We start from the raw sequence: 19,013 nt of genomic DNA on the forward strand, positions 1-19,013 counted from the left end.
TAATTTGTAAACAATATGCTTTGTTGGAAGACTGTGGTATGTGTTAGCAGAATTCTTTATTTGTCACTAAACGGCTGAGCCCAGATCTTATTTTTTCTTAGTCCGTCTGCCTGCTGAGGCATCATGTTCTTAGTTCACCCCGTTTTTAACAAGCTGTAAATCCTTCTCTGTATGTGGGATAACTTCTTCAGTTTTAATCATTCCTAATGTTATTTTCTCACATTGAGAATTTGTCATTTGCTGGCCTTCTGTAGCCACTGTTATTCTGTTTTTGTTGCATACTGTATAATCATTTACATTTTGAGGCTTTTTACTGATGCGTTGAATATTTTCTTTGTATGTTGATACAAGTCATGTCTTTGACTGCTTCTATCTGGGGGGCGTCGAGTAAATGGTATACCTAATACCATAGGCTTTACTCTAGTTTTGATTCATTTTATGTTCAAGTTTTAACAGACCATACTTCAGTTACTGAAAATGTGCTATTCAGGAGCAATCGTATATGTTACTAAATCTTCAAATTGCAGTTGGGGCATGGACCTGGAAAGATGACATATACTCGAAGGATCTGTATAACCAAATGGGGCGGCTCTACTAGGTGTTAATTCCTCCACTTGGCGATAAAAGGTACAATTGAGCTTGATAGTAATGCTTATAATTACCACGTAGATGCTGGTTCAGTGTATGGTGTGTTATTGAAGTATAGCATTATTATTATTTTAGAATTTGGCTTTTTTTAAATCTCCGGCAGAGGCTATGTGTTGTGTATCTTGCATATAAGGAGGGAAGGCAAAGGTAAATTGTAGTGTTCTATCACTTGGATCAACCCCTGTTTCACCCACAGCTTTTAGTATTATCTATAGTGGTCAAAAAAATGTGCTTTGTCTCGCTCCGGTACATAAAAATATTCACATACCTGCAAAATCAGCCCGAGATGGTGGTAAATTCTTTTTTTCAACAGCCTTTTATTCCGGTCTGTGAAACAGCTCACAATATCATTGAGTTGTATGTTACGCACAGCTGTGCACTAATTGTGCATCGTCATGTCTCAATATAGAGGGGTACAAGCAAATTGTGTACTTTCAGCACGAGATCCCACTGCCCTGGTCTACTTTGTTGGCGGATGGTCACGTAGTGTCATTCCTAAACTGCGTCTTCTTATTGTATCTCCCAAAAAGTCCAGTGCTTTGTAGGACCAAACCGGCACCCAGGAATATTGTACGTTTGCCTAGCTTTTTGAGTTTCTTTTGATGCCGTCCTCACTTCTTTTCCACTTAGGTCAGTGATTACTGAGAGCTGTTTTTGCTTCCTTAGTTGGGCATTACAAATCAAACATGGGGTTGATGAGGCTCTAAAAGTAATAATAAATATTGTGCTGTTGAGAGCTCCATTGAAGATAATGGAGCAACAGCGGCCTATAGAAACTGGTATAGGACCACTGCTCTCAACATTTCAATGTTCTAATACACAACTGTGCTGCAGGGTACACCAAATCCTTTCCAGTAGCTCACATTCAGTGGAGCCTCGGAAGGAGGGAGGGGGAATGCTGCTCAGCTCCTGAACGAGAAAAAAACAGTTTAGCCAAGGGGGAAACATTGGAAGACTTCAGCCCCCTTTCACAGCTATTGCTTTTAATGTTCAACAGCTAGCAGCCGAGGCCCAGCGTGGGGCTGATAGCTGTTAAACACTCACAGCAACAGCTATGAAATACAGGCTACGGAGCCTTGGGGATTTCGATCCCCTTGAACTCCTAAAGGCCTTTGTTTTTATAATTAGGATATTCTACCTTCAAGGGGCAGAATGTTGTAATAGCCTTAAAGCCTGCTGTAGCAAGCTATACTGGCCTTTAAAGACCTGCTACCTTGTTAAAGACCCAAGCCGATCCCTGGAGCGGGCCTGTAATGGCTGGAATAAACCGCTACGGCAGGCTATGAAAGCTCATCTAAAAAGAAAAATGTTCGAAACAGACTACGTCAGTGCATTGAGTCGTGCAGATCCTGGCATAGTCAAGGATTCCGTTCCATTGCTGCATAAGTGGGCAGGGTGGGCAAGGTGCCTAGAAAACATGCAGCTCAATAGCAGTGCCTCTGCTGTCAAAATGTGCTAAGCATCCAGAGATCATGGGGTGGCACCAGGACCTAATCTAAAATCCCCTTAAAGCTCGGCCACATTAAAGTTGCCAATTGGACTCATCTTAATGAGGAGCGGTTATGCTGGTACTTATTTTTTAGCTGACCATACCAAGCATTGCAGGACTTAATATGTAATGGAAAGTTTTAACTAAAAGTCAGAGCATGCTAAGTGCAAATGGTTGCAGAACCAGAGCGACTTTAAGCCTTCCCTCATGGTATTGGGACTGATGAAGCGTGCGAATGTAGGCTGAGCGAATTGCCTCATTTTAAGATGATAAAACGTACTGTTTTTCACAGTCGCCTCTTGTGTGACATCTCTGTAACCGTTACAAGTTCCCCTTTTATTGAAGTACAGTTTATTTTCTCCAAAGTTTGTAAATATGCATATATATATTTTTTTAAAGATGAGCTTTGCATTTTCGTTTTAGGACATGATAGCGAAATTGTTGAACTGAATTGCTTAGTTCTATAGTCTTCTTTTTAATTCATGCCGGTTTTAAAATGAAAGTTCTCACTTATCAATATGTGCTCAATCACAGACTGTTCACAAGACACTTGTCTCTGACAAATCGCACGAATAGTTCCGTGAAATCTTTGTAAATGAGAGTGCACTTGTGTATGTAAAAGTGTGCTTTTCATGCTTGCAAAAGCTATAAGTACAAATGTGTAAATGTATGTTTTTTTAAATCTAAATGTAAGTATTTTGCGTAGCCATTGAACTCTATACTTCTTTAGAGGCTACTCTCTGTAAATGGTTGTATACACTTACTCTCAGATGAATGCTGGCACTGTTTTACTGTACATGCAAAGGTGTTTATTTTTTTTATTTCTATCGATGTTTACTTTTTTGCACATTATTTTGTACACTGATTTAATACTCTGACCAATTGTTAATGAGTGTGTGAAACCTGTTGTATGTGTGCAATGTACTACTGTCTGGGTGTATGTTTATGAAGATTTTGCTGTCAGTTAATGGCGCTGCTTTAAATGGAGTCTCTTTGTTTGAGTCTGCCCGTATATGAAGCGTGTCTTGGTAGTTCGAGGTATGTGAAGGGTGTAGCATGTGCTTTATTAAATCTGTGTAATGTCTTGCAGCTTTGGAAGTGGTGTGTCTTCTTCTCTTAAGAGGTCCTCCACTTTAGTGCCTTGGGCATGGACTCTAGGGGCTAGGGGGCCCTATGAACTCCAGTACCTCTGATGTTGCATACTACAGCAGCAGATTCCGTTGCTCAGGGCAGACCTTGAAGACACTTCTCAAACAATTGGCTGTTCAGGCTTCTAGGGTTCTCCAGTTTATGGAGCCAGAGGGGGCTTTAGTCTTGGAGTGTGGGGTTATTAGACAACGGGTTGCATTATAAAGAGGTTTGCTCATTCTTCCAAGGACCCCGCAGTATCCTCTTTAACCCTAATGGTTCACCGGACTCAGTAGCAGCCACATGTCATGTTCTATAATGAGCTGGATTGTGGCCTTTTGATACTGTTTCTGGTGAAACAGGCTTCCAAAGGGTTTCATTTAAATCTATAGTATTTATACTTCATTCTGGCGACCAAGAGAGGCAGTGGCATTCCTCTTACAAGGTAATGCGAAACTGCAAGCGTTATCCCATGGCCAATTATCCTTTATCCTGATTTGGAGTCAGCAAGTTGTATGGAGATCGCTGTGAACTGGGCCACTTATGCTGGTAAATTCTTAGTGTGCTTTTGCTAGTATTATCATTAAACCCCACTGCTGATTGGAAAAAAAGGCAGTTTCTTCAAGATGTGTCCTCAGCTTCCCATTTCCCTTTCACTAAACATGAGTGGAGTGAGTGTGATTCGCAACCTGAGCAGATAGTAATCCAGAAGTCAAGGTACATGCAAATAGTTTGCCCAAAGGTTCTGATCATATAGTCTTTTGTCGCCATTCAGATTCCACCCAATTATAGGGGTGTGCAAAATAATACTTTAGTTTGTCAAGATTTTTCAAAGGTAACAAATCAGAAGATTGCAAAGATAGTCCACTCAGTGAAAATGTGCCAACTGTTAAGTGTGTCACAACAATGCTTCTGCCGGAGATTATTGTCACAGTAATACTTTGTGCAGAATAACTCGATGGGAAAAAGGTTGTAGAAGGACATTTTTATACTTTTCCTGAATCTGTTTAGACTTTGTTTATTTTAGAATGTTAACGAATTTCGTGAAGATGTGGAAATAAGAAAAATAAACATAAAAGACTTGTCAGATTTGGCACACCCCTTTTTTTTCTACCTTACGTAAAAAGTTGTTTTTTTATTTATCCTGTGGAGAGTAGGGCTCTTAAATTGTGGCATTCTCTCTATTGTTTTATCTTATCTCAAGTCAGTTTGATTTTTACAGTCTCACCTATTTCCCATCAGTGTTCAGTTAGAATGTATTCAAAGGTGTAATGTTTTACTGGATGACTAATTTCATCCGGCTTTTTAAAAAATATTAATGTCTTTTGTATATGTTTGATTTTAATCACTTGGTCTTTGTTTATAGGCATTTACATTCATACTTTAAAAGTTTGTTTAGACTCTTTTGTGTCCTCAATCCTTTCATCATACAATGTTGAATAGGTGCTCATTAAAGGTGAATCGGTACATAAATCATCATTGTATGTTAAGCAGAAAGAAAAAGTATTTACTACGCTTAAAAGCAGATATGATCCGTTTCTCTGTCCTCTTTGATAATTGTGCCTCAGGTTATGTTTCACAAATATTTGCCTCCTTTCTTTCATCACAACTGGTGCTATTCTTTCTAGTTTTACAGAACTAGGAAACATCAAAGCTTTTATTTTCTCACAGGTGCATTGCCATATGTCATTGGTTTACCCAGGCATTGCCATGTTTCCCAAAAGAAGAAAAAAAAACGGAACATTTAGAAACATGAAATTACTTTTCCAACTGATCTAGCTGTTGTTTCAGTAACAGTGTATTAGGTTTTATTACTTCTAGAGCTCTGTGCACATTTTTGCGAAATAGCAGTACTTGCCGTTTCTTTCCACTTGTTCCGTTTGTGAGTGGATCATGGATAAAAAAAAATCATCTACTCCATAACCAGACTATAAAAAAATACTGTCTTTTTGAGCGAATGCAAGAAAACAACCTGTGTTTGTGCTGCCTCATTTTTCCTGAGCCCCATGATCAGTCCTGAGATGTGCAGGCTGCCTATTGTTCAGAATTATTCCCAAGTAACCAACCAGAAGGGTCTAACCACAGTGACTCATTCTGAGGACAGTCTGTCAGACATGCTGAAACACAACAAAATGGGTCTTTCTCGTGATCCCGAGCACTATAATGCTGTGGGGACAAACATAAGTTTTAGTATATTTTTAGTGATGCATAGACCTGCTGCTCAGATAATCCTGCTTCCGTTTTATTTAACACTTTCATTCTGAACAGTTGCCAATCGCCATCCTGATTTTTGGTTACTAGAGATAAGTCCTGAAGACTGGTTGTAAGCAGATATTACTTTTAATTTGCGGACAGCGACTCTAAGTTGATTGGCTTTTCCTTGCTCACTGTACCAGCCAATGCATTCCTGTGGTGCTGGACGAATCTGCAAGCCTTAACCCCTTCGATGCTGATGACGAGCTCAGCTCGTCATCAGCCACGGGGGGCGTGTGCGGATGACGAGCTGAGCTCGTCATCTTACGCAGCTTTTAGAAAAAAGCCGCGTAGGGGAAAAATGATTCACCTCTGTCCCCATTCAATGCCTGAGTACACCAATGTCATGTGCCTCAACGTGCCTTACTGTAATTGTTACAATAGTAATCTCTTGTTTACGGCTGATCGCCAGCATCTGTTGTGTGCAGCCTCTGGTGTGTTCCTAAAGCGACACCACCTACATTTTCTTGTAGTCCACATGGTACACAGCGCACTGTTGAATGTCACTTGCTCTGTATGTCTAAAGAGAGCCGGTATACTCCTGTTGAAATACATGCCTATTAATGCCAGGTACACAGTGGCGTAGTCCACAATTCACGCACATTTTGACTTTAATTCTCAGAACTGTGCTTGTACAAATGTATAAAACAAATACTTTTTTTATTATTATAATTCTCAATGTATTTGCAGTTTTCCTCCTGCTGGTACAATGGCTTTTATTTTGTTATTGTATCAAATGTAAAAGAAGCCATGTTTCTATTTAGTAAGTGAGCAAAGACTTGATTTATATGAAATTTGTATATTGCTGGTTCACTTTTTGTTTTGTTCTACTTTGGTTCATCATGCATGAGAGCCTGAAGAGAATTCGCACAGTTAAAAGATCGGATTATCTAAAAGTTTAATTAATTGGACAGATTTATGGTGCAAAAGAATTTCTGGAAGTAACCTTTGTTGACTACAGAAAGATACTGGCATTTTCATGAGTGTTAATAAATACAAATATTTATTTCCAATTTGCTTGAAGCGTATTACTTTTTTGGACAGTTTGCAATGGTGTGCACATTAAATGTAGACCTGTTACTGTTGAGTCAGCTGTGATCGCACGAAGCAAACTACCACACCACGAACGTCTCTCTGCCCGGCTGGCACCCATGAAAATGTTACTGGTAATTTTTTACACTCACATTTATAAGGAAAATAGCACAGTAATGACATCACTAATTTGTGATTGTAATATCTGAAATAGAATGCACAAGGACTATCCATATCAAAATTATTGTAATTAAAAATGTAAAGTGGGAATAAATAATAGACCCGTCCTTTCAATGTGTAAAATGTTAGTTTTTTCATCATTGGATCTTTAGTGGATTACCTGTCGTCTAGCTTGGAGTCCTCCCTCATCAATGTTTACATAAGTATATTCATATATTTTGTAGATATTGAAACTGCAACTGCCTTATACATGGTGTCTATCCATTGCGCTAAGTCACCCAAACTGCAGCCTATGAGGTAGATAGATGCAGAGCTGAACTCCCATCTGACTCCACAGGCCTGATTATCGACAGCATGTCAGTCCTCAACTCCCAGAAACTGACTTTGATAGGAATCAAACTGAGGGATCTGCCTCGCTGTTGCGCTGCCTGCGCTGGTAAAAACTTAACTTTGGACGCATAGAATCAAATTGATTTAATAATTTGAAAGTGGTTTGCCAAATTGCCCCGTAAAGCTTAACTGTTTGAATTGATGTAATAATTCAACTGTTTTTAATGGAATAACTGCACTATTATTATTTGTGTTTCTGTCACCTTTTAAAAACAATCTGCCCTACCTTTTCGCCACCTCCCCGGTCCACCACCGACACTAGGCCGGCTTGTAGTGAAGGGAGGACGGCATTCTACCTTGGGCTCACACCGGAAGTGAGGAGACTTCCGGTGCGCACGGGCCTCAGGTCATACGGCAAATCTTAAAAGAACATGCCCCCCACGCGGCGGCGGGCGCACCAAAGGTGCGCAAAAGGTAAGCCCGTCTGCGCCTGTCCCGCCTCGACCGGGCCCAGGGCCACACCCCCTGGTCAAATCATGCAATATACAAGGGAAACCTTAGTAGGGTTAAACCCTGGCCCAACTATCTGCACTCAGCCACTAAATATGGCAAACTGGGCTGGACCATGGAGCTGTGGGATATGCAGAAACAGCTTCGGACCAAACGACAATGAGAGCACCCAGTCATACAGGCGAATGAAAAGCCTACGTTGCGGACTCATCAATGTTAGGTCCATGGGTAAGCATGCCCCACACATCTTTGACCTAATAACTGAAAGGGAGCTGGACTGCCTTTTCATGACAGAAATATGGCTGACACCAAACAGTAACTCCGATGTCGCGAACTCCCTCCCCCCGGGATACCTAATTTCCAGAGAGGACAGACCTAACCAGAGGGGTGGAGGTATTGCAATTGTCTACCAAGATACGCTAAACTGCCAGACCTTTACGATTCCAGGCCTTAAGGCGCGGAAAGCATAGGCTTCGCAATATAGGTACATGACTCATTTACCTTCTCGGGTGCACTAGTATACCGGCCACCTGGGACTCATACAGACTTCACGAAAAGCATTGGAGAAGCTATTAGTGATCTAGCCCTTAAATCGGCCAATTTTACAATCCTGGGAGACGCTAATATACACCTAGACTCCCCCTTAGACCAGGCTGCGATATGTTTTACGGACACGATGAATGTCCTAGGCCTAAAAATACTCACAACCACCACCACGCACAAGGCAGGTCATATTCTTGATTGCATCTACTCCAACCTTAAGACACTCAAGGTAAAAACACCCCAAGTATTAACATAGATAGACCATAGCTATATCCCTTTCGAACTCCCTGTGACAGTTAACACAGCTATAAATAACCTGGGTAGGAAGTCGTGTCTGCTCCTGGGGGAACCCTGCTGGAAAGATTTGATAGGACAACCGGAGTTTCTGACCAGATCAGTAGGATCCATGCCATCTCCGTTTGGAGACCCGGCCAAGGACAGTCAGATGACTTCCCTAAGCACAGGAAAAGGCTATGCTGCACCAAAGCCGAGGGTCAGTAGTAAACAGACCTTCTGCCCCCTGGTTTTCCCCAACCCTGAAAGAAGAGCAAAGGAAGGTCAGGGCTCTTGAGCGGATATGGCGAATTAATTATACGGAATCTGACCAGAATCAGTATAAAATTGCCCGCTGCCTCTTATGGGATGATAAAAACGGCCAAAAAGGAATATTACACGGAAGCCATAACAAAAAATAACAATAAACAGAAAGAAATCTTTAATATTGTCAACACCTTCATTAACCCCAAAACTATGTAGAGAGACATTCCCCCTCTCAAACTCTATGCAACACCATTGCAGACTTTTTTGAGAATAAAATTCTAATGCTCACTAAAGATTTCCCCCACCCTCTACCTCAAGAGTAGATTTTAATAAAAGGTGCCAACATAACGATGGACCTCATGTCCTCTTTCCAACCTGTTAGCCTAGAGGAATCCCGGACAGAAATACTTAAGATAAAATCAGGCTCACCGTTCCACCCCTGCCCTCCGTTTGTTCTCCACACATTGGTTGAGATTGCAAATACCATTGTCCTCACTCAACTTAGGCTTAGTCCCTGAAGAATGGAAACTTGCAGCAGTTAAGCCCCTGCAAAAAAACTGTTACCAGACCCCACTACTCTCACAAATCTGAGACCCATTTCCCTACTTCCTACCTTCTGTAAACGAACAGAAAAATCAGTAAATAAACAGCTAACTCCCTTCCTGGAGGCCAATAACATCTGGCACCCCAACCAAGCAGGTTTTAGAGCTCAGCACTTGACCGAGTCAGCTCTAATCTTTACCTCCGAAACACTCAGAGCCGCAATGGACCAGGGAAAGAAAGCAGTTCTGGTACTCCTAGACCTGTCCGCGGCTTTCGACACTGTGTCCCATACCATCTTGGTAGACCGTCTAGCCGCGGCAGGAATAGCCGGAAGTGTACTGGGCTGGCTGAAAAGTTTCCTAGCAAATAGGTGACAAGTGGTCACCCTAGGCTAGTTCAGGTCAGAAGGAAAACTACTCAACGCAGGAGTGCCCCAGGGCTCCTGTCTGAGCCTGACGCTCTTCAATGTTTATATGGCCCCCCTGATTGCCCTCATATCATCCTTTGGCATAAATACCATCTCATATACGGATGATACACAGCTCATCCTGGTAATGGAGGACGATACCTGTGAAGCTGAAGTCAAGCTTAAAGACTGCCTTAAAGCTATGTTCCAATGGATGAACATGAACCATCTCAAATGCAACTCCGGGAGAACGGATATCCTACCCTTTGGAAAAGGGAACATGTTCAACCCCCCACTATGGTGGCCGGAGGATGCAATCGTCCCCCCAAACACTGCTCTCTCAGTCCGAAACTTAGTGATTAAATTCGACCCCTCCCTGAGTTTCAAACAGCAAGCAGTGGCCGTAGCAGGGACCTGCTTTGGCATAATAAAAGGGCTCAGAAAGTTTTTCAACCTTATTCCCTTCTCAGCAAGAAAAATGGTTGCAGTAGCACTCATAACATCACGCCTCGACTATTGCAACAGCCTGTATGCAGGCACTAACAGAGCAGTCTGCCACAAACTGCAAATGGTGCAACATGCAGCGGCTAGACTGGTGCTAGGATGGAAAAGGAGGACCTCAGCCACAGCAGCAATGGACGTTCTGCACTGGCTGCCAATCCACAAGCGGGTGCTTTTTAAAATCCTCCTAATTTCCTTCAGGGCCTTCAATGTAAACGGACACAGCTACATTGAGAGTATGTTCCAACACTACACTCCCTCGCGATGTCTGAGATCCCAAAATGCCAACCTCCTCACCATCCCCAAATTCAGACTTAAAACTAGAGGAGGAAAAGCTCTGGCAGTCTTGGGCTCCAAAGCCTGGAACATACTCCCACCACCCCTCCGTCAAATCACCACAGAAACCGCTTTGAGCTAGGCCCTCAAAACCTGGATTTACACCTTATCTGACTCACAATGTAAAAACTTAATCCAAACCTACCAACCTATCTTACTACATGAACAAGGCCTCCTGTTTGTTCCTCTCTAAAGTGCCGAGATGCTCCCTGGAGTGTAGTCCGCGCTATACAAGAACCCTTTACATTACATTACTTTTTGACTATTTTCAACCTTTTTTTAATTCCAGGTACCAATGTATCATAATTTTGAGGAATTTCAATCAACGATGATCAACATCAAGGTGGCGGTCTCCATCTACGTCATCCGGACGACTCAAGACATTGAGGCATCGGTCTCCTTCGGCGACACCACGCAGGACGTCTAGAATTCAGGCCCCATCTGCGTCTACACCGCAACGCTCGACGCCGGTTCAATGTGTGCCTCAGGTACAGCACCGCTCGACAGAGAGACACTCACCCATGTCTGGGTCGACAGGGCACCGCTCTTCACCGCTAGCGCTATGTCCAAGGCTCTCGACGTCCAATCATTCAACGCCAAAGAGACCCTCAGCAACTACAGGACAGTCCAGGGGCTCGACGTGGACTCCCATCGCAGCGGCATACACCGTCTGGAAGAGGATCCACATCAAGATCATCAGCAGAGGTGCACTGTCGTCATCGAGCAGTTCCTTTTCTCAGTCTCCTTACAGGCGGACACAGAAGGCGACGCCACAAGAACCCAGACGACTGGTCCTTGCGTACAACAAGAGCAGAGTGGCCAAAGATCTCCCCTCTCTGAGGCTTCCGTTCTCCTGTCTCCCAGATGGTTGTTACCTGTACGTCATTGGCAGAATCCTTCAACTGCCCAAGTAGAGAAACTTCTGGGCTACTTCAGCCCTCCCTACTATTCACCTCTGGCTCTGTTTACACAGGCTCTATAAGTCTCTCCTATGATTTCTCACAGAGGTCGGGAATGTACTCGTACTGCAAGTCCCCACTAAGAAGGCCAAGAACACTGACACATAGGTGTCGTACACCGCCAAGGCATAGATCTCCTACGTGGTCCTCCTCCACACATTTGTCAAAGAGAGACTACTCTCCCACTCTGACAGACAGTCCACCTTCAAGGATCCCGCCAGTGGATGACCTAAACACTTTCCACCAAGTATTGTACAAAGCTTTATTTCAATATGATAATATCTTAAAAGCACATGACAGTTAAACTACAATGCATATTATAAAAAAACACTCAATAAATAGTTAAAAAGACAGTTTAAGAACGTATTAAACAATTTACAGCTTTGAGATTAAAAGAAATAAGGAACCAAGGATTGCCTGGAAAAGGGTTCGTCACATAGCTTTACATCTGATCACCCACCGCCAACTAAGGAATTTGGCTACCCCGCACGCTAGTACTGTGTTAGGATCAGATTGCAGAATTCTTAATGCTGGGGCATAGCCTCTGGTCTCAAGGAGGAGACAGACAGGTTTTAACCATTTGGATCTTGGCTTATTATAGGCACTGCAGAAAAAGAGAACATGTGGGAAGTTTCCAGTTCGGTGCTGCAGTGCGGACAGGTGGCAGGCGTCTGGTAGGGGGTTTCCATTTAGAAGTGCGTTCGCGGACTGGTAGGGTTCCTAATCGAAACTGTACATATAAGACCCTATCTTTGGGTTTTCTAATAAAGTTCATGTAGGGTTCAAGTAAGGGGACAGTTTTGTGCAGGCGAAACTAGTCGGTGAGCCTGCCCAAGTTATCCGCTCTTGATTCCTGGGCGTCGACCCACCGCCAGTAAGCCCGCTTGACTTCTAGTTTAGACAATGTAGCACCAGACTCCCATGCCACCCAAAGGCCAGTGGCCAACAAAAGTTCCTTTATGTTGGAAAGCCAAGCTATTTTATGTGACCTCTGCAAGCTCATGATTTCTTTGAGGCCGTCTGCGTAGCTCTATAGCTCTTGTGTACGCCACAGGCGAGCCCAATAAAGACGCGGACGCAGAATTATAAGGTCTTTGATAGATCTGCGTCCAAGATCGTATTGAATGGGCTTGCTGGGGGAACTCCTAGGGATGGACAACAGCTCCTTATAGAATTGGTTTTCAGCCATTACTAGCAGGTCAACATTGCTAAAACCCCAGAGCTCTGCCCCGTACAGTACACTGCCTACTGCTTGTGCTGAATAGATCTCTAGGGCAGGGGCTATAGGTCTAGAGACTGAGGATCTAAGCTCCCTGCTTATGGCACCCACGACCCGTTTGTGGTTTAGGGCCATTTTTTCAATGTGGGGTTTCCACTTGAGTTGGTCAGATATCCTAATCTCAAGATAGTGTAACGTTTTGACCCGCTCTAGCGGCTCTTCGTTGAGGGTAAGCGTGCAATTAGCTTTTCTACTGGGATTGAAATAGAGGAGCTTTGTTTTGGAAGTATTGATGACCAAGCCCCTTAAGTTGCAGAAGACACAAAACCGATCCAGCAGTTTTTGGAGCCCCATGGGCGTTTTGGAAACTAGTAACGTGTCGTCGGCAAAGAGCATGGCGGGGACCTTCACGCCAGCCAGACTAGGGGCGTCAGCATCGATGTCAGTTAGAAAAGAAACCACCCCATTGATAAATAGTATTGGCTAGAGGTGCGCATAAACTGAACATTGATATGCCCACTGCTCAGGCAACACCCTCAGTAATGTTTGAGAGACTAAACCGAAGTTCAGGAGCAAGACCGCTTCTACCTTTAGTACCTGAGCTCATTTAGACGGTGATGGACACCTTCCTTACTCCTGCATCTATCAAGTCAGCCTTTGCAAGGATCTTGAAAAAATACATGCCACAAAAACAAGACCTGCTATTCTTGAGGGTGGATCCTACACCGTATCCCGTGAATATTGCAGCATAAAAAAGACGCATGCAATGGTGTCCTCTTCTACTGCTCCGCCAGATAAAGATAGCAGATCCCAAGATTCTTGGGGGAGAAAAGTATGTGGGACCTCTGCTTCCTTCTTGAAGGTGCCCAGTGCCTCTGCCCTTTTAGGGCACTATGACTGGTCCCTATGGGATTCCTTAAAGAGATTCAAGGACAAGTTGCCCAAAGATCGACAAGATTTTGAAGAAGTTCTCCAAAAATGCGGCCGAATAGTGAATCAAATGATTATTGCAACAGCAGATGGTGCAACCCTGGCGGCTCATGCTTACGCACATGGAATATGTGCTAGACGTTCGTCATAGCTCCAACTTACTGCACTTAAGCCCAAAGCTCTGCAACGTATTTTGATCCTACTTTTTACCAGGAATTCAATCTTTGGGTCCCATACAGACAAGGAAATGACCAAGATGAAGGCGGAACTCGACAGGCTGAAGGAGGTGGCCTTTGATAAAAAAGGAAAGATTTCCGTTGTCGGTACAGGCGGTACGATCGCAGGCCCTTTCATCAGAGGGTTCAAGTCCCTCAGTGGTCTCAAAGGCAACAACAACACCAGCCCAGAGCGCACTACCAAGGGCGCCGCTCTTCCTGTGGTTGGGAAACTCCACGTCAAACCTCTTTCTCCACAAAAGCGCAAGAAAAGCAATGAGCAATTGCTCTCTCTGTAAGCGTTCACCCCTCTAGTGGGGGAGTGAGTGGGGGGGGGGGCAGGAGTAGTGGCAATTTTCCACAAGAGTGGCTCAACATTACAAAAGATCAGTGGATTTTGAATACGCTGCAAAATGGTTATTGTCGATGGTTTTGCCATCCACCTCCAGCGATTACTCCAGTAAAGCTGTATGCCCTCAACTGCAACGAGAAGTTGCCACTCTACTACAAAAATCCGCCATAGAGGTAGTTCCTCCTTCTCAAAGAGGAGGAAGAATGTACACTCTCTACTTTCTGGAAAGAAAGAAAGGTCCCAAAGAGGTATTCAGACCTATATTGGGTCTACATCTCCTAAACATGTCCATCCGCAGAGAGAAATTTTGCATGCTGGCTCCATCAATTATATCGTCCCCTCCAGCAGGGAGCCTGGATGTGCTCAATAGACCTTCAGGATGTTTATTACCACGTACCAATCAATGCAAGTAAACGGAAATGTCTCCTCTTCATGGTAGGGGCCTAGCAATACCAGTACAAATGTCTCCCTCTCAGGCTAAAGTCAGCACCACAAGCCTTTAAAAGTGCATGGTCATGGTTGCAGCGGCTTTACTTCTCCAAGGATTGTTAGTCTATCCTTATCTGGACAACTGGTTCCTAAAGAGTTCTTCTCCCCTGTGCCGAAGACCAAGTATCAAACTTGTCTAGTGTTTGCTTCAGCGGCTGGGTCTCCACGTCAACTTTGCTATGTTGATTCATCAGCCTACCCAAAGGATACACTATCTGGGCACCAGACTGGACTCCAAAGAAGGTAGAGTGTATCCTTCAGAGGAGAGACTATCTTGTATCTCCCTGAACTGTAACCATCTGTATTCTCACTCTTCAGCTGTCAGTCCTGCAGGTTGCCTGTCTCCTGGGATCAATGGCATTTTGCCTCTTTCTAGCTCCCAATGCCAGGTTAAAAATACGACCCTTGCAGCAGGATCTGGAGGACAAATGGGATTAGCAGACAGCTCGGTGGGACAACAAGGTCAATCTCTCCCAGTCAGCGAGGGCTTCCATCCTGTGGTGGACTTGTCGCAAAAATCTGCTGGTGGAAGTCCCATTCCATCAGACACCGCTAAAACAGACACTGATCACAGATGCATCTCTCCAGGGCTGGGGAGTCCACATGGGTCCTCTTCAAACACAGGGTCTGTTGTCGAGCAAGGAGCAAGTATATCATATCCATATGCTGGAGCTACGGACCGTGCATTTGGCCCTCAAGGCATTTTATCCCTCCATTCAGGTCAGCTCCCTATTGATCCAGAAAGACAATACGATCACTCTATATTACCTGAACAAGCAAGGAGGTACCCGATCTCGCTCCCTATCCATGAAGGCTCAAGGGATTTGGCATTGGCTCTTAGCCAGACAGCTCTCCATTACAGGGGTTCACCTGCCAGGGGAACACTCAAACAAGCTCCCTGAGTTGTCATTTCGCAGACCATCAAGACTGAGTTCTGCATGATGACAAAGTGGCAGACCTTTTCAGGGAATAGGGCCAGCCGCGCATAGATCTCTTTGCGGACGACGCAAACTAAAAATGCCAAGACTTCGCGTCAAGATATTGCCATGAAGGGACAAAGGGAAACACCCTTTTGATCAATTAGTCAGGTGACTATTTGTACGCTTTTCCACCACTTCCTCTCATCCCAAAAGTAATAACCAACCTGTATCACTCCAGAGCTTGGATGATCCTGATTGCTCTGGACTGGCACGACAATGGTGGTATTCGGACCTCCTGCACCTGTGAGCACGTCCACACAGGAGGCCTCCGTGCAGGCCAGATCTCCTCTCCAAACATAACGGGAGAATCCATCACTCGAACCTCCCTTGCTGAACCTGGCTGCATTGCTCCTGATTTCCTTCAGTATTGCCATTTAGGACTTCCTCAGGAGTGCATGAACATGCTAAGAGTCAAAAAGACGTTCCACTCTATGACTTATGCGTTTAATGGATAAGATTCTATTTGTGGTGTGTGCAAAAAGGGTTCTGTCCGATTCAAGGGCAAGAGGACGTCATCTTGCCATTTCTCCTGCACTTTGCCAATACAGGTTTTCAGTATGCATCCATCACAGTACGCCTTGCAGCTATTACGGCGTATAAAACGTCACCCTCCCAACCATTGTTCTTCCAGCTTCCAGTTGTTAAATATATTTTGCAAGGGTTAAAGAAAGTCTTTCCTCCAGTTTGTTCCCCTCTCCTCCTTGGGAGCTCAATCTGGTCCTTTCTAAGCTCATGGGTCCCCCCATTGAGCCCATTCACAGAGTGAGCCTGCAACATCTTACATGGAAAGCTGCTTTCTTAGTAGAGATCATAGCTGCTCGTAGGGCGAGCGAGATTCAAGTCCTCTGCTCTTAAGAGCCATACATAGTTTCTCACAGCAAAAGAGTAGTAATGAGAACCTACCCTGCTTTTCTGCCTAATGTGGTGTCTGACTTTCACATATTAATCAGTCCATTTTGCTATCCACTTTCTTTCCTAAACCCACCACCACACCAGCTGAAAGGTCTCTCCATTCTTTAGACCTTAAGAGTATTGAAATTCTCCTTAGACAAGACTAAGGTCATTAAAAAAGATGATCATTTATTTGTTAATTATGGTTCCATTAGAACAGGTTGTCCAGCCTCAAAACATTCCATCTCCAGATGAACAGTTTCATGTATCACACTGGCTTACCAGTTATCCAACAAACTTCTTCGGGTTACGCAAAAGGCTCACTCCGCAAGGGGAAAAGCAGCTACTGTGGCCCTGCTGTATAACGTTCCTGTTTCTGAGATTTGCAAGGCAGCAACTTGGAGGACTTTTCATATATTCACGAGACCCTATTGTCTTGATTCAGATATGAGAGCAGACACTCAAGTAGGCCAGGCCTCTTTGAGAAAATTATTTAAATGCTGAAAAGAGCAGCTTTTGATTCTTAATCATTTGTCCACAGAGGTATGGGCTTTCTATTAGATTCAGTGCTTATGACTATTGATGAGGATTCTCTGGAAGAGGAGGATAAGTTACTTACCTGTAATCCTAGTTCCCTTCTAGGGGTATCCTCATCAAAGTCCTAAGCAACCCGCCCATATCCCCGGACAAATGATCAATCATTAAGTCATCTCTTTGTGTCCTGATCTTTGGATATTCGCAAAGAACTGACCTAACTGTCACCCCTGAGGCATGGTGTCATGGCTGCCTAAAAGGCACTGTGCTAGTTCTTTCATTTTCTATGCAGTTCTGTGTTTTGCCAATGCAGCCTATGGGCTAATAATGCCTTACCTATTACATTGCAGTTTGTACAGGTCAATAAAGAGAGTATGAGTTTCTCTTTGCCTTCCTGTTTTTTCTTTCTATAAGCGTATGTAAGAGAATTAAAAACAGAATAGGTGTTTATTGATCCAAATGCAATTTATGGAAGCATTGTCTAGCCTTGTTTTCATTAACGCTGCATTGTCTTATGGAAATATATATGCTCCAAGTGCATTATGGAATATGTATGCTCATAGTTAGTCACGTAATTAAAACATTCAAAAGCGTGCATTGACGCACTTGGTGGTTGGCTTCCTTCCATGATCAAGGCCTACCCGCCGAAACATGTTGGAGAATGGGAAGCTTACATAATGCCGCATGATTCGGAATAAAGCATCAGTCCTCAGGATTGGGTCTCTCAGCTTGCTTCATTGGTGTGATGGTTTGACGGGCTGCTCCATGCCCGCCGTAAGAGGCCGCCCTGACTGAGGATGTGCTGTGGATGTATATATATCCACAGCACATCCTCCGATTTATGTTTGGATATATATATATATTATATATCAGACCCTGCACGGTGGCCTCACCACATGGGCACAGAGCAGCCCACAAACGCCACCATGGTAAACCAAACAATTGTGAGGCCCATTACCCGGGAAAAGCACTTTATTGCATGAGTCCTTAAAAGCGCCGGTTTCCTCTTGCCCAACGTTTCGGCTGATGCCTTTCTCACGGACAGGAACACAACCGCCCAGGTGCGCTTGGGCGTGATTTAAAAGGTCTGTCACATGCCTGCATTCACTCTGTACTACTGTTCCCATGATGCATCTGAATGTTAAAAAGGCTTTCACCTCGATGGTAATGTAATGTTACACCCGCATCAGTTGTATTGTGGAATTATTATTTCAGCAGGCAGGTGAGTAAAATGCACAACGCAAATGTCTTTTTTGAGATGGTTCACTCACGAAAAACAGCTACTTCCAGGCACGTCCGAAGCAGGAGATTCTCTGACTTCGAATCCTTTCCGTGTGCCATTTCATGTTGCCATATTGCGATCCCTTGGTGGGTTGAAAGGCACAGGTGGGCCTTGCTCCTCCATAAGCACCAAAAGAGTTTCCCCGTTTCTGGAGCCTCAGACCCTGCAGGGTGGCCTTACCACATGGGCACGGAGCAGCCCACAAACACCACCATGGTAAACCAAACAAGTGTGAGGCCCATTACCCGGGAAAAGCACTTTATTTCAGGAGTCCTTAAAAGCGGCTGTTTCCTCTTGCCCAACGTTTCGGCTGATGCCTTTCTCACGGACAGGAACACAAGTGCCCAGGTGCACTTGGACGTGATTTAAAAGGTCTGCCAAGAGCCTGCATTCACTCTGTGCTACTGTTCCCGTGATACATTGTGAATGTTAAAAATGCTTTCACCTCGATGGTAATGTCATGTTACACCCACATCAGTTATATTGTGGAATATAAATATATATATAAAATTACATTACCTACTGGCGGATGCCATTAGGTAGTTATAGTTAGAACCTATTTTCCATAGGAAATCCGCAACATTCTATTTGGAATAACTTTGGCGCTGGCTGACGAATCTTTGCAAAATTTTCAAAACTGGTCGGGCGCTCCTGTCCGCTCCTCTCCTGATAGTCTCGGGGTGATTCGTCAAGCGGCGGCCGAGAAAAAAGGGGGGTCCCAAA

The sequence above is a fragment of the Lissotriton vulgaris genome, chromosome 2_1 (genome assembly GCF_964263255.1).
Source record: "Lissotriton vulgaris chromosome 2_1, aLisVul1.2, whole genome shotgun sequence".
Lineage (NCBI taxonomy): Eukaryota > Metazoa > Chordata > Amphibia > Caudata > Salamandridae > Lissotriton > Lissotriton vulgaris.